The following is a 14,094-nucleotide window of genomic DNA, read 5'->3' as shown; positions in this document are numbered from 1 at the left end:
AGGTTAGCATCAAGGCAAATACTTCAAACTTTATTTGGCTTCAATTCTATTCCATCTGATACAGACTGACTGGCTGACATTTTATGTTTCCTAGGGAATACCTATGTTCTTGCAGGCATTCACTCTGCCAATTACTAGATTAGATTTTGAACCGAAGGCAGACAGATTTCAAAGGAAGGAGTCCACTCTCTCACATTAAATTTTAAATAAAGTAGCCATCACTATATCCTATATTTCTGCTTTCAAAATTGTGAGTAGAATTGAAAAGAAAAATGACATCTAAATAAATCTACGGTAAAAGTTGTCAGGTTGTTTATTCTGATTCACTGGTCACCAACGGGTTCCAGATTGTTAGTATCGGATGGGAGTTAGATAGAATTGCCAATGCTCATTTTGACAACATCTCTGTTATCTTCTGCATTTTTTTTTTTTTTTTTGCTTTCTGTGAACTTCCTCGTGGTCACATTGATTTGATGAGTTGGCACATCCAAAGCAAGTTTTTCCTGGGATTAATAATTGATCATGGAAGCTGTGATTAACCTGTTATTTTAGGATGCACTTCTGGAACTGACATTAAGATAGAGAAATGGATGAAGACTTGGTGGGGGCTCCTTTCACAGGATATGCACATATGTGGATTGTATGATTGAGAATGGGGGGACTGGCTGGAAAGGGACCTGCATCTGAGACCTCAGTGGAGTCTACAGGTTGAAGAGGGGGTATCCCTCTGGATCCAGAAAAGCCAGCCCTTCAGAACTGTCTAATATTGAAGGAGTACTTATTGCAGTCTTTGTATCCCCTGAGAAGTCAATTTCCAGAACCACTCGAAAAGATTACAACCTCAGTATCAGCATTTTCTTGATGCTAGAAGGAATTCCCAGAGAGTGACACAGTTGATTTTCACAGCAGCTGGGAGATGAGTGCTTTCTCTGGAGAAGAACTATGGATAGAAAATTCCTACTGGCTTCTTAAGGTAATTCACTCCATGTGGGAAATACTCTCCTATGATTTGACTTATTCCTATTTCCTGGGATAGTGGGAAATACTATCATCCACACCACTAATAGTGATCTTGGGATGATCACCAATGCTCCTCAATTCTCTTCTCTTCTCTCCCCTTTTGCATTGTGCTTGTGGTCAGCCAGCACCTCTCCCAGTTTCAATGTTTCTTTCAGTGTGTACACTCAGATGTTCATCTTTAATGGGGATGGTCGTAGGTCAGCATGTCCTTCCCAGGCTATCACTCTGTACATCTCCATATACCATTAAATCTGAGCATAAAAGTGCCAGGAGGAACTCCTACAAACCACCTACTGCAAATCATATATTCTTACCTACAAACCCGTAATGGTCAGGAACAATTACCCTACCAGCTTGGTAATTCCTTTCCTTGCCTGAAGGTCTTTGGTACAAAGGACTGAGTGGTAGTCATAGCTTCAGTTTCAATGGGACTCTTAGCAAATCCCAGGTCATTTCCATCTGGAACCAGGGCATGTCTTTTAAACACACAAAGCCTAAAATATTACAAGGGTGGGAGATATACGTTTCCCAGGTAAATCAATAGAGATGAGGTAAAGTGAGGCCCCTCATTTTGTACACTGATTCCTAAACCCATGCCTTCTGCTTACTGTGGACACGGCATTTAATTTATGGTTGTTACTGCAGCCTGGAGGACTGCTCTCTGTTCTCAGAGTATCATGTCTAAACTGATTCCTGAACAGTGCTTTAAAGATGTTATTACTGTGACCTCTCAAATAGGTAACTAGTGGGTAATGTGTGAGAACTTTACTGTTTATCCCATGATCACTTAGAAGCTTCCTGTTCCCTTGGCTATAAAATATGCCCCTTGATCTTCAGCAGTGCTGGGCTTTGCTGCTGTCAGTTTGAATTGCTCAGCAATAGCAGTAGTTTGGTGAGGTGGAGACTGCTATTTACTGTTAGACCTGTACATAGGTGTCATAAGCCCATGGGGCAGCCACGAGTGTCCAGTGAAGGCGAATGCTCACTGTCGGCTAACCGAGTCATTGTATGCTCAGTTGTTCTGTGATTTCTGTGTGTGGGTATTTTCTGGTGAGAGTTAATGTGTTATGGACTTAAAGAACTGCATGAGTTTTACCTACTCCCATTTGCCCATCCCAGACCTTTTCCTCAGATGTTCCTCATTTCAGTTTTCTAATGCTTTTCTTTCAGATCTCCTTACCAGCCAGTCAGGAGTTTGCCGCTGACCATTAGGTTAAATATATTCTTATTTGGGGCCACGTGGTTATCCACACAAAGTGAATGACCAGGAGCACTACTCAGAGTTCTGATGGGTTCGGGGATTTTCCCCCTGCCTCTGTCTTGTGTGAGCACAGCCGAGTGAGGTTTAGTGTAGCATCCTAATGTACCAAGCTAATCTGTCCAAAAGCCAAGTCTACCCTTGTACTCTGTCCACTGGCAGAGTACAGTGAGGACCCCATGCAGTGGCGGAGTACAACTTGGGTCCAGACTATCTTCTCATGCACTTTGCTTATGGCTTCTGCCTCTGCCCATTCCCAGTCCCAAACACACCAGCTACAACTCCACATAGATGAGTGGAGCACTCCTCTTGGCCATGAATTGGAGGTTTGTGCAGAACTGCCTTGACAGGCAGCTGATGTGTCATAGTCAGATGGTTCAGCATGAGGAGCATTTAGTAGTGTATCAACAAGCTCTTTTTAATGCAGATACTACCTTCTTCCTCCAGCACACCAAGGATCTACTGCGATTCTACCACGAAGCTTGCCAACAAATCTTTATGCAGTATTTTCCCATTACAGATATCTTTAGTATTATGAGGTCTCCCAGACCATAAGGCTTGACTGATAGAGTAATGTATACCATAGCATGCTCTTGTGCCCTAGTTCATTATGGTCTGGGGCTTGCTTCAGTTTGGCAGGCTTCTCTGTCATCCACTACATGATTCAAGACAATATTCCTTAGTGCAGAAGAAGACTCTGGACAGGAGTGCCACAGGATTCACTCCAGGTAGTTGCTCAAAGGCAATGGTGCCTTGACACTTGAGCCCCCCAATCCAAAGTCATTCTGTAGGTTTTCAAGGCTATGTTTTATAATGCTGAAAAAATTTATCTTGAAAATCAAAAGCTTTTGGGACAAAGAAGAGAAAACAAATGCTATGTGTAGATAAAGAAAAGCCAGATAAGTTGTCTCCACAAATGACTTGCTAATTCTCACAAACTCAAAGGATGATCAACTCAACAAAATAAAGTTATCAAGTTTAACAGCCGTGGAAAAGAATAGCTGTTGGATTACTGAAACTGTGAACATTAAGTGCGAAAAATCAAAGGTTCACAGCTGAAGCGCTGGTAGAATGTGTGCTTTTTCTGATTGAGTATCCAGTTCCCATTCTATCAATCATCTGCCATGCCTTGTACTTTGTTCTCATTTCTTTGACAAACCAGACAGCTGGGAACTCTTACACTGGCAAGGGAGCTATTTTGGCTGGTAACGGGGGGCATTTTTCTGGACATTTATTAAAATTTTACATAAGGAAGACAGCCTAATTAGACTATGATTCAGGCCAAAAACAACGACAACAAATAAAAACAATAACACAACTTCCACCCCCAAGCAAATAACAACAAGAAGCACTCCAGCACAGATGGTTCAAACATTTAGAGACCAATGGTTTGATGAAAGGGTGAAGTTCTTCATCAAATCATGAGAACCGGAGAGTGAAGTGTGTCTGGAGAAATGGCCACCATGAGATTGGGTACACAGGAAAGAACCAACCAGGAAAGGACTTTGGTGCGTTTCTGCAAGGGGAAAAATTTTTTATCATCTTGGGCAAGGAGAAGTCATGAGTAACTTTATTTACATTTTGTTATTTTTCTTTACATTAACGCTGAAGGTAAGATTGTTTATTAATAACTTTTGGAAATTAAGGTAAAATTTATACACATTAAAATGTACTGTGATATATAGTTCTGTATATTTTGATGAATGTGTACAATCAGGAAACTACCATCAAAATGAAGGTATAAACCACTCCAGTCACCCCTAAATGTTCCCCATGCCCACGCCTCCCTTGAACAAGAGCTCACAACAGTGACTGATATCTTTTGTGCCCCTATAAGTTTTCTGTTTCCAAAATACTACATAAATAGAATCATGCAATGTCACCCATCTTTATGTTATTGCTTGTTTTATTTCTTTTATTTCTGATAAGTATTCTATTTTATGGATGCACCATAGTTGTTGATCTCTTCACTATGTGAAAAACATTGTAGTTTTTCCAATTTGGGGTAATTATGAATAAAGAGACCATAAGTATTTATATGTAGATGGCTGTGTGAAGATACATTTTTAGTTCATGTGGATAAGTGAACAGTATTGGAATTATTGGGTGGTATTTGATTCTTTGAAAAGCTTTCAAACTGTTTTACCAAGGTTGCTGGGCAAGTTTTGCATTTCCAGTAACAATGTATGAAATTTTATTTGCTCCTCATTCTTCTCAGCACTTACTTTAGTTCTCTTCATCTCCTCCTCCTCCTCCTGCTCGTCCTCCTCTCCTTCCTCTCCTTGCCCACCTCCTCTGCTTCCTCTTCCTCCTCCTTATCTGCCTCACCCAACTCCTCCATTTCCTTTTCCTCATCTTCCTCGCTGTGTCTTTCTCCTCCTCCTCCCTGCTTTCTTTCCTCCTGTCTCTGGGTAGTTTGTGATTTGCTAATAATGTGGAGTGATTTCTTATGCTCTCTTTTGTCACCTTTATCTGTCTTACTGTCCAAAATATTTTTAAATTACTTGTAATTCTCTTTTTTATTATCATTATTATTGATATTTGAGAGATTTTTAGATAGTCTGTGTACAAATCAATTTTGAGAAAGGTGATTTGCAATTCTTTTCTACCAGTTTGTCCTATTCTCACTCATGGGAATTTCATGTTGTTCAATATAGCAAGCTTTTCTTTTATGGGGTATGATTTTTGTGTAATTCATATCAAATCTTTCCTCAGTCCAAGATTTTAAATATGTTATTCAGTATACTTTCTTGTACTCTTCATATTTTTAGGTTTTACATTTGTACTTCTTACCTAGATTGAGTTAATGTTTGCATATTATCAAGAGAAAGGCTATATTTAATTTTAGCTTGCTAATGAAAAGATAATTTCTCTATTTCCATTCTTGAAAAGACTATACTCTATACACTCTGTCCATTGATTTATCTTTGTACCATTGTAAAAAATCAATTGATGAAAAATGTAGTTCTATTTCTGGATTTATTATTTTGTCCCATTGATCTATATATCTATCATTTCAACAAAATTATGTGTCTTGATTATAATAGCATCATAAATAATGTTTTAAATAAAGATTATTTAAATAAATAAACATTTATAAACATGAATAAACATTTCCACTTCATTCATTCTTAAAAGCGATTTGGCTATGCTAATTTCTTTCCCTTCAAGTATCAAAATTCCTTATCAGTTTTTGTGCAAAATCCTGCTAGATTTATGTTGTAATTTTATTGAATCTAACATCATTTTGAGGAGTATTTCTCTCTTAATGCTGATTCTTCCCATCTGTGAACATGGCACCTTTCTCAATATTTAAATATCTTTGTTTATTTTTAGCAGTGGTTTATAGTATCTACCACAAAGACTTTAAAATATATTGTGAGAGTCACGCCTAAACATTTCATTCTTTTACAATTGTGGATGGTATTTAAAAATTTTTAATTTTTAATTTTCTATGGAAGCTGCATAAAGATGCTATGAAATTTTGTTGCTGGTATCTAATTGTATTAGATCAGTCGCAAGTTGACTTTGAGTCTTAAATTTTTAGTAACCTCACTCATTAGTTCTACTGTGTTACAGATTCTTTGTGTTTCTTATGTAGACAATCACATGGCCTACAAATAGAGATAATTTTACTTCTTTCTTATTATGATGCATTTTAAATATCCATGAATTAAAGAAGGAATGGTTTGTTTTAGTTTAGTTTGTAGAGGTTTCATTCCATAGATGGCTTTTTCTGAGGCAGGGCTGCATAACAGAGGGGTATGGAAGAGGAGAAACAGTCCATGGGAGGACAATCAAGACACACTGAAACAGCATGGAGCCTCCGTTTCCCTTTTATCCTATCCAGGCTGTAAGTCTATTGGATGGTGCCATCCACACCTAGGGCGGGCATTCCTATTATCCACACTGAGAACTATGCTAAACCAATCAGTGGACTAATTTGGTTGTCACACACCCTTAATCCATATTCACACACCCTAGATCCAGCCATGGCCAAAAAGCCATACCTATGAGCAGATGAGGCTTTGAGGAGACATCTATGTACAAGCCATCCCAGTACTGAATATAAGTGGTGCATGTGTATATGTTTGCCTTGTTCTTTCTATAAAGGAGAAAATATTCATCTTTTCACACTGTGATATACAGGTTTTTGTTTGTTTTCTTGTTTTGATAGATGTGCTTTTTTAAATTGAGAAAATATATTTCCATTTGGGGTTTTATACATCTACTCAGATGATCATACTTTTCCTTTTTCTTCAATCTGTTGAAAGAGTGAATTATATTTATTTCAAGATTTGGAAGCAGTGTTTCATTTCTGGAATATATCTCACTTGTTCAAACTACACTAGAGGTTTAACATATTACTGGATTTGGTTAACTAATTCAGAATATTTTTGTAATTTTTTAGAAGTATTTTAGGGGTATTTTGCATTTGTTTTATGAAAGTTATCTATCTCTCCTTTTGAAATATTTTTTTAGTTTCATTATCAGGGTAATTCTGGATTCATAATAAGATTATAAAATAGATCATGTTTCCCATTTTCTAGAAGAGCTTTTGTTACAAGTTTTAAAAATTGATGTTATTTTGTGAGTGAAACTATCTGGGCCAGGAATTTTCTTGCTTAGAAGTTGTAAAGTATAGATTCAATGTCTTTGCTAGATAAAAAAATATTGAACCATCCATTTTTCTTTAATGAGCAGCAATTCTTTATGTCTTTGAAAGAAATAATCCCATAATTCTAGTTGTCAAAAGTACAGGCATAAAGTTATTCTTAAGATCTCCTAAGTACCCTCTGAATGTGTGCAGAAATCTGGTGAGGTGTTTCTCCATCCTATTAATCTGCTAAAAACAATCAGATTTTTGGTTTTATAAATGTTTCTTGTTGTTCTTCCATTTTCCATTTCTTTCATTTCTGTTCTTATATTCATAGCTTTTCCTTTCTTTATGCTCTGACTTTCATTCCTTTTTCTAAGTTGAGTTTCTTAACATGGCAGTTTCAATCTTTCTTGTGAGGTCTTTTTTCTTTTTACTAAGATTAGACCTCAGTTTCAGAGCAGTTTTACATTCACAGTGAAACGGAGTGGGAGGTAGAGATTTCCCATGTGCTCCCCACCCCACCCCCATGTTCAGGGTCTGTGCCCTCACCAGGGTGGTGCATTTGTTACAACTGATGGAGCTTTGCTGACATATCATTATCACACAATCTCATAGCTTGCCTTGGGATTTACTCTTGATGATGCACATTCTATGCATTTAGACAAATGTAACCTGTGTACAATGAACCTATAAATAATGGTTCCGGCCCTTACAGAGCAGTTTCGCTGCCCTGAAGCCTTCCAGGCTCTGCCTATGGATACTTCTGCAGCGTCTTTCATTGTATTATTACCACGGCTTTGCCTTTTACGAAGCATTGTACAGTTGGAACCATACAGTATGCAGCCTTTCCAGATGGCTTTCACCTAGCAGTGTTCATTTTAGTTCCCTCCGTGTCTTCCCATGGCTTGCCAGCTCAGCTGTACCCAAACATCTTGGTACTAGGGATCGGTTTCTTGAAGGACAAATTTTCCATGGGTGGGGCCGGGTTGCGTGGGGAAATGGTTTCAGAGTGAGTTAAGCATGCTACCTTTACTGGGCACCTTTCCCTATTATTACTACCTTAGATTCTCATTAGGAGCATAAAACCTCTGTTCCTCCCATGTAGGGTTCATAGTGAGGTTTTGCCCTATGATAATCTTATTCATTTATTTTTAATTTGTCTCTTCTAGTCTCCATTTTATTTATTGATGCTCTGACCTTTGCTTTTTTGTGTGTTCTCTGATCTTTGCTGTTTTCTCTGTTCTGGTGGCTATAGGATTTATTTGTTCTTTTTTAACTCCTTGAGAGATGATGTGGGGTTGCTGGAGACTATTCTCATTTTCCCAGTGTAGGTGTTCATGGCTATAAGCCTAAGTGAGTCAGTGGCTATGTCTCGTCAGTCCCTGGATATCTTTTTTTCTTTTGATTTCAAGTGATTTGGTGTTTGGTGACATCAGGTGTCTCAATAAGAACCCAAAGCATAAATAAGAAGCAAAATGGAGGGTAGATTCTTTGAACTAGAAAGAACTTGCTCAAATTGGAAAGGGAACAAGGAGGAGGGTGGGGAAGAGAAGGAAGGCAAAAGGAACTGTCTTAGCTACTTTTCTCTTGTTGCTGAGACAAAATACCTGATGCCCAGAATTAATGAAAGAAAGGTTTATTTAGCTCACAGTCTGTGGATGTTTCAGTCCATAATCAGTTGGCTCCAAGACAGGGTGGCATGGCACAGGGGCAACCGTTCAAGGCGGCCGAAGACAGAAAAAGCAATGAGAGCAAAAGGGGGAAAACAAGCCTCTTCCCTTGTATTGTATACTGGCTACCAGTCCATGCCATCTCCGTGTCCGCCTCTTCCACAAGCTTAGGGTGTTTACACAGTAAGGACCCTGGCCCCTGGCTGAGTAACTCAGTTAACCTTCTTAACTTCTCAAGTTGACACATATCAGCCATAACAGGGACTTAACAAAAGAGAGAAAATGGAAGGACAAGAATGGAAACAGGGCTTTTGTAAATGGAGAGGAGAAAAAAGTTTTGAAGGGAAGGAAGAAGAATGGGGGGAAAAAAAGAATTAAGATATTACATACAGGTACAAATTCCCCATGATGAATGTGATCATTATGTGTGGGACACATACACTAATACAAATGATAATAAAGGCAAAAATTATAATCTTATAGACAGTCCAGCTTTTACTTGTTGTTAGAAGGATGACCCTACCAGCTTGCTATATCATGTAGATCTTTAAAGCTACTATTGTTATTTTTAACAACTTTATAATGACTCAAATATCATACAATTATCCCTACTTAAAGTAATTGGTTTATTTTTAGAATCTTGAAAAAATTACCCCTCGGACACCACTGTCTAATTTTACCCATTTTCCCACTTTCACAAGAAACTTTGTATCATACAGCATTTACTTTCTGGCTGCCCTCCCAGTCCACATGGCCCTAAACTGCCTTCTGTCTCTAAGGTTTTGTCTGTTCTGGATATTTTATATGCAGGAGATTATATAATGTGGGCATTTCACATCTGGATTCCTTTGCTCAGCTTGCTTTGAACCTATATTTACACTGCAGCATGCACATGAATTTCTCTCCTGTCTATATATGAATCATAATAATCCATTTTATAGATATATCTTACTCATCAATGATAATTATATTTTAGCATACACATATATATATATTTTAAATGTTACAATAAAAATTTGCATTCAGGTGTTTTTATGAACATATTATTTCATTTTCCTTGACTATAAACTGAGGAGAGAAAGTTCTGGGAGCTATGTTAACTCTAGCTTTAACACTTTAACAAGGTGTCAATATGCTGTCCAAAGTAGTTTTGCCATTTTTATTATTTTCAATATGTTTCATGTATAGATGACTAACATGATATTATTTTTTGGATTTTGGGCTCATAAATGTCACTAGTCCTCTGATAGACTGAGGTAGGTTTTGCTTTAATGTATGTGTATGAAAAATCCACAGATTAGTCCAAAAAAGTGATCATGATGGCCTGCACTAAAAAAAGAGTAAATATTCTATGACTAACTAGACACATAATCTGAAATCAATTAAGAAGTACTGAAAAAATTGCAACCCCATTATATGTAGTAAGGAGAAAAAGGAATCAAGGATTTTAAAAAAGTTAATACATACTCATTAATACATACATATTAGGGCACGTTAGACCATTGCCATAGTTTACACAATCTATTAGAAATTTTATTTACATAATGATCATTTTATTTATCTTATAATTTCATTGTTTGTAAAATGAGCATGGCAATGAAGTATTCCTTAAAAATTTAAATCATGATCTTGGTAAACAGTTATAATAATGCATTGAAGGAATTCAGCTATTATCAATCACCACTGAACAAAGTTTGCACTTTGCTTCTGCATTTTAGAGGATTGCTAACATCATTTGTTCATTTCTGATGTCAGAGGAGATTCCAGTATCACCTTGTCCTGGTTCCCACCGGCAGGCGTGCTCTGCGCTGCCTGCTATCTTCTCTGCAGTCCGTGTTAGCTGTGTCCTGGCAGGTAATCCGCGGTGCTGCTGTCTGACAGCTATTTCATTGACCTTTGCCTCCTGACACTAACGTTAACCCACTTCTGTGACTCATATCCAATCCACAGCACTACTTTTCCTCTATGTTCTTTACATCTCTTTGCAGCGGAGGTAATCGAGCCAGCCCTTTGGACGGCTACCTGACCCCCTTCACCGTGAAACTCAGGATATTCTTCTACGCAGGGACCTGATGGTTCTGGTGATCACCCTGCCTTATCATTCAACCATCACTTCCTCCCAGAAAGCCCAGACCCAGGCATGATAGAGTCACTTTGCTCACCTCTTGGCTCTTGATATTTTGCAAATTGTCATAGGACTCTTACATAATTTCCATTTATCTTAAATATAACAGTGCCATTTAAAGTTATCCAATTTTTTTTTCCTTTATAACATCTGTTTCAGAAATCATTATAATTCAAGTTTCTTCCTGGCATAAATTGCCTTATTTTGATTTCATCATTTTTTTATGTCATTTCTTTTCCGTGTGGATGTGACTGAAGCTATATTTAGAAGCAGCATTTTCAAACCACCTTTGCTCACTTGCTACATTTCTTGTGAACGTGTTTTTGGATTCAGTTTCCACACAGATGTATCCTTCCACTTAACGAATTGCGTTTTTTTCCCCTCCTCACTGTATGTACGCAGACAATCCATACAGGCTTAGTTCTTCAATGTTTTAAAGTCAAAATAGGGAATCACTTTTAGTTTTCTTATTTCTGATATTTACTTTCTTATTCTTGATAACTTGACTAGAAGAAATCATACAACCTCAAATACAATTGAAATTTTTATTCTTACTTTACATGGCTGACTTCGGAAATGGCAAAACAATTATCATCCAAAAGGACTAGAGAAATAAAGAACCTTAAAGCAAGCTTCCTAAAAGCTCTAAGAAGCAGACGAAACCCGAGAGCCAACAGGCTGGGGGGACTGTCCCACCCAGGGTAGCCTTGAGACACTGATTTTGGCCTGCATACATCCATCTTACTGATTTAAGGATACAGTAGACTCGTATGTGTATAATATTTTACAACCTGTCAGCTGGGTTGTAGTCCTAAAAATAAGTTCATAAGGAAGGGGAAAGAAAGTAGGAAATGACACATATATTAATTAATATTTTTTAACCACCAAAAACTTTAATTTTATCTCTTTCTATGTCTATTTCATTCATTCTTTGGCAATGGTTGAGAATACTATTAAAAATTGATAAGGATGTTACCATCTCTTTTCACATAGTGAAACAGAAAGAGAAATTACTTTTATGAGTTCCAATAGCTTTTATTGTAAAGATTTGAAAGCCGTGAGACTGTTGGGTTTATTCTTACAGAAAGATTTAGTAAAAATACATTCAATGACATGCTTCATCTTCCTTTGGGCTCCTGGAATGCTCTTTTCACTCTCCTTTGAGTTTAGTGTTTCCACCTTAAGCACCACATACTTAGTGGAAGATCCACTGGGAAAGCCTGCCTCATGGCTGGTACGGTAGCTGAGATGCTCTGTGGGCTGAGCTGGGCCACATGATGGGCAGCTGCCTGATCTACTTCCTGGGCGTTTGCATTACTACAATGGCATGTACCTTAGTTTCCCACAGTGTATTCATTCTCTTTGTTTGGGTGACTGCAGACTCCTCAGACATTTTAATTTTATCATCAAAGGGACAGTGTGATTCAATGTTCAAGGACAGGAGCCATATAATTAATCCCCGGAGCTCTAATCTTTGCTCTGGTGCATACTTACCTCTACAATAAGGATAAACCTAAAAGAAGTCTCTTGACTCTTCAGATTGGTATGAAAATTATTATTATTTTTATTATTTTTTGTTTTGGAACCAGGAATTGAACTCAGGACCTTGCACTTACCAGGCAGGCATTTTGACACTGAGCTATATTCCCATCCCTTGCTAAGAAAATTAAAAGAAATATCAATATCTGGTTCTCATGACAGTTATTAAGTACTCATTAAATATTAGCTACTAATACTATTATTTGTATTGGTCAGATTTACCATTGCTGGTGCAACATACCTGAAAAATACAACTTTAAAGGAGGAAATTTTCTTTTTGGCTTATGGTTTCAGAGTTTCAGTCCATGCTCACTGGTTCCAGAGCAGAAACATCATGACAGAAGAGTGCAGTGAAGCAGAACCACTCACTTCATGGCAGCCCTTTTCAGCAGAGCAGGATTCTGCTTGTATAGTACAGAAAACAGAGTATAGGAAGGTTAGGCTACATCTAAAGCACTAAACGCTGAAATAAAGAACAGGTTAGAATGATACATGTGTATGTGTAGGTATATACCCACACACAGGGAGGGTTCTCTACTGCCTCCTTGGGAGATAGCCCATCATCTGATCATTTATAATCATAAGACTCTGCTGAGGTCAAAATCACTATTAAATACTGACAGAATGCTTGCCATTTGACTTTAGGTAGATCAAAGTTTTATGAATAGTAGCACTAACAGAAAGCTTAGAGATCCTTTAATCTAATTCTTTTTACTCACAGAATGAAATATGAAGTTCAGTGGTGTTAACTGGACTGGCGTAAGGTAATACAGCAAGTTAAGGTCAGCATCGTCCCTCATATACTACTCCTTATCCACACTGTCCTGAAGGGAACAGAGGATAAAGTTTATGAAGGAAAAGAATGACATCAATGCCGTATATCCTGGAACACACAAAGTAAGTATAACATACAGTGTAGGTGTTCTTTTACTGAGGTTTTTGAATGTGAGATGTTATAATGAAGGAGTGCCTAAGAAAAATTTTAAAAAACATGTGGGACTGAAGGTAGATGTCAGAGGATGAAAGAATCAGATGGACATTCGGCTTTCCAATAGGAGTCTCATTGAAAGGGGCCACCTTCATGTTTGTTATGAAACCCTAAGTGTGAATTGTATCCTCCAGGATAGATAGCATTCCCACTGCATTAGTACCAGAATACAAATGCCTTACCTTTGTAAGATCACCAAACTAGAGGACGGAAGTCAATCCTGTATTGTATTCACCATGAGAGAAACAAAACCACCTGCATTAGAATGCAGGGCGCTCCCAGCTTCCTCAGTCTCCCGTTCTCTCCTTAATGTTTCTGGACATCAGCATTTCCCTTTGAAGCCTTTGCACATTTCATTCCATGTCCTGTCTACATTCTCAGAATACCTGGACTAAAACAAGGAATCTCCACCGGACCCTGTGTCAACAGCATAGAAAAAAGAACTACATCGGAATGAAAAGCAGAGCCCATTGAAATAGACAAGTGTTCTGGTGAAGAATACCACGTTAATATCTCTCTCTGCACCAGCCCAAACCTTCAGCCTTTGCTAAGCGGTCAAATATCCCCAGACATTTGCATTCCAGAAGCAGTGGGGAGTGTCAGCCTCATCCCAGAGCTTAAAGCCATTGGGATGTGGGATAGAGAGGCCAGATAGAGTCTCAGGAAGGCAAAGTGGAAGAGGTCTGAGGTGGGTCCAGTCGTTTACCACACCAATAAATGTTGTCTGAAGCAAGAAGAGTGAAGTTTATTGATGTTATATTAGTTGATAGTAAGAACAATGATTAAGAATGAGAGGAAAACACTCAGTCCCCTGGAGGAGAATGTAAATGGCACTTTTCACGTTTCAGCTCTTAAATGAGGGTGGTAATGGTCCACCTGTCTCACTCTCACGTC

The sequence above is a fragment of the Chinchilla lanigera genome, unplaced genomic scaffold (genome assembly GCF_000276665.1).
Source record: "Chinchilla lanigera isolate Chin_1 unplaced genomic scaffold, ChiLan1.0 scaffold00008, whole genome shotgun sequence".
In the NCBI taxonomy this organism is placed as follows: Eukaryota; Metazoa; Chordata; class Mammalia; order Rodentia; family Chinchillidae; genus Chinchilla; species Chinchilla lanigera.
The sequence above is the reverse complement of the archived record's forward strand: the minus strand, read 5'-3'. Positions refer to the sequence as shown.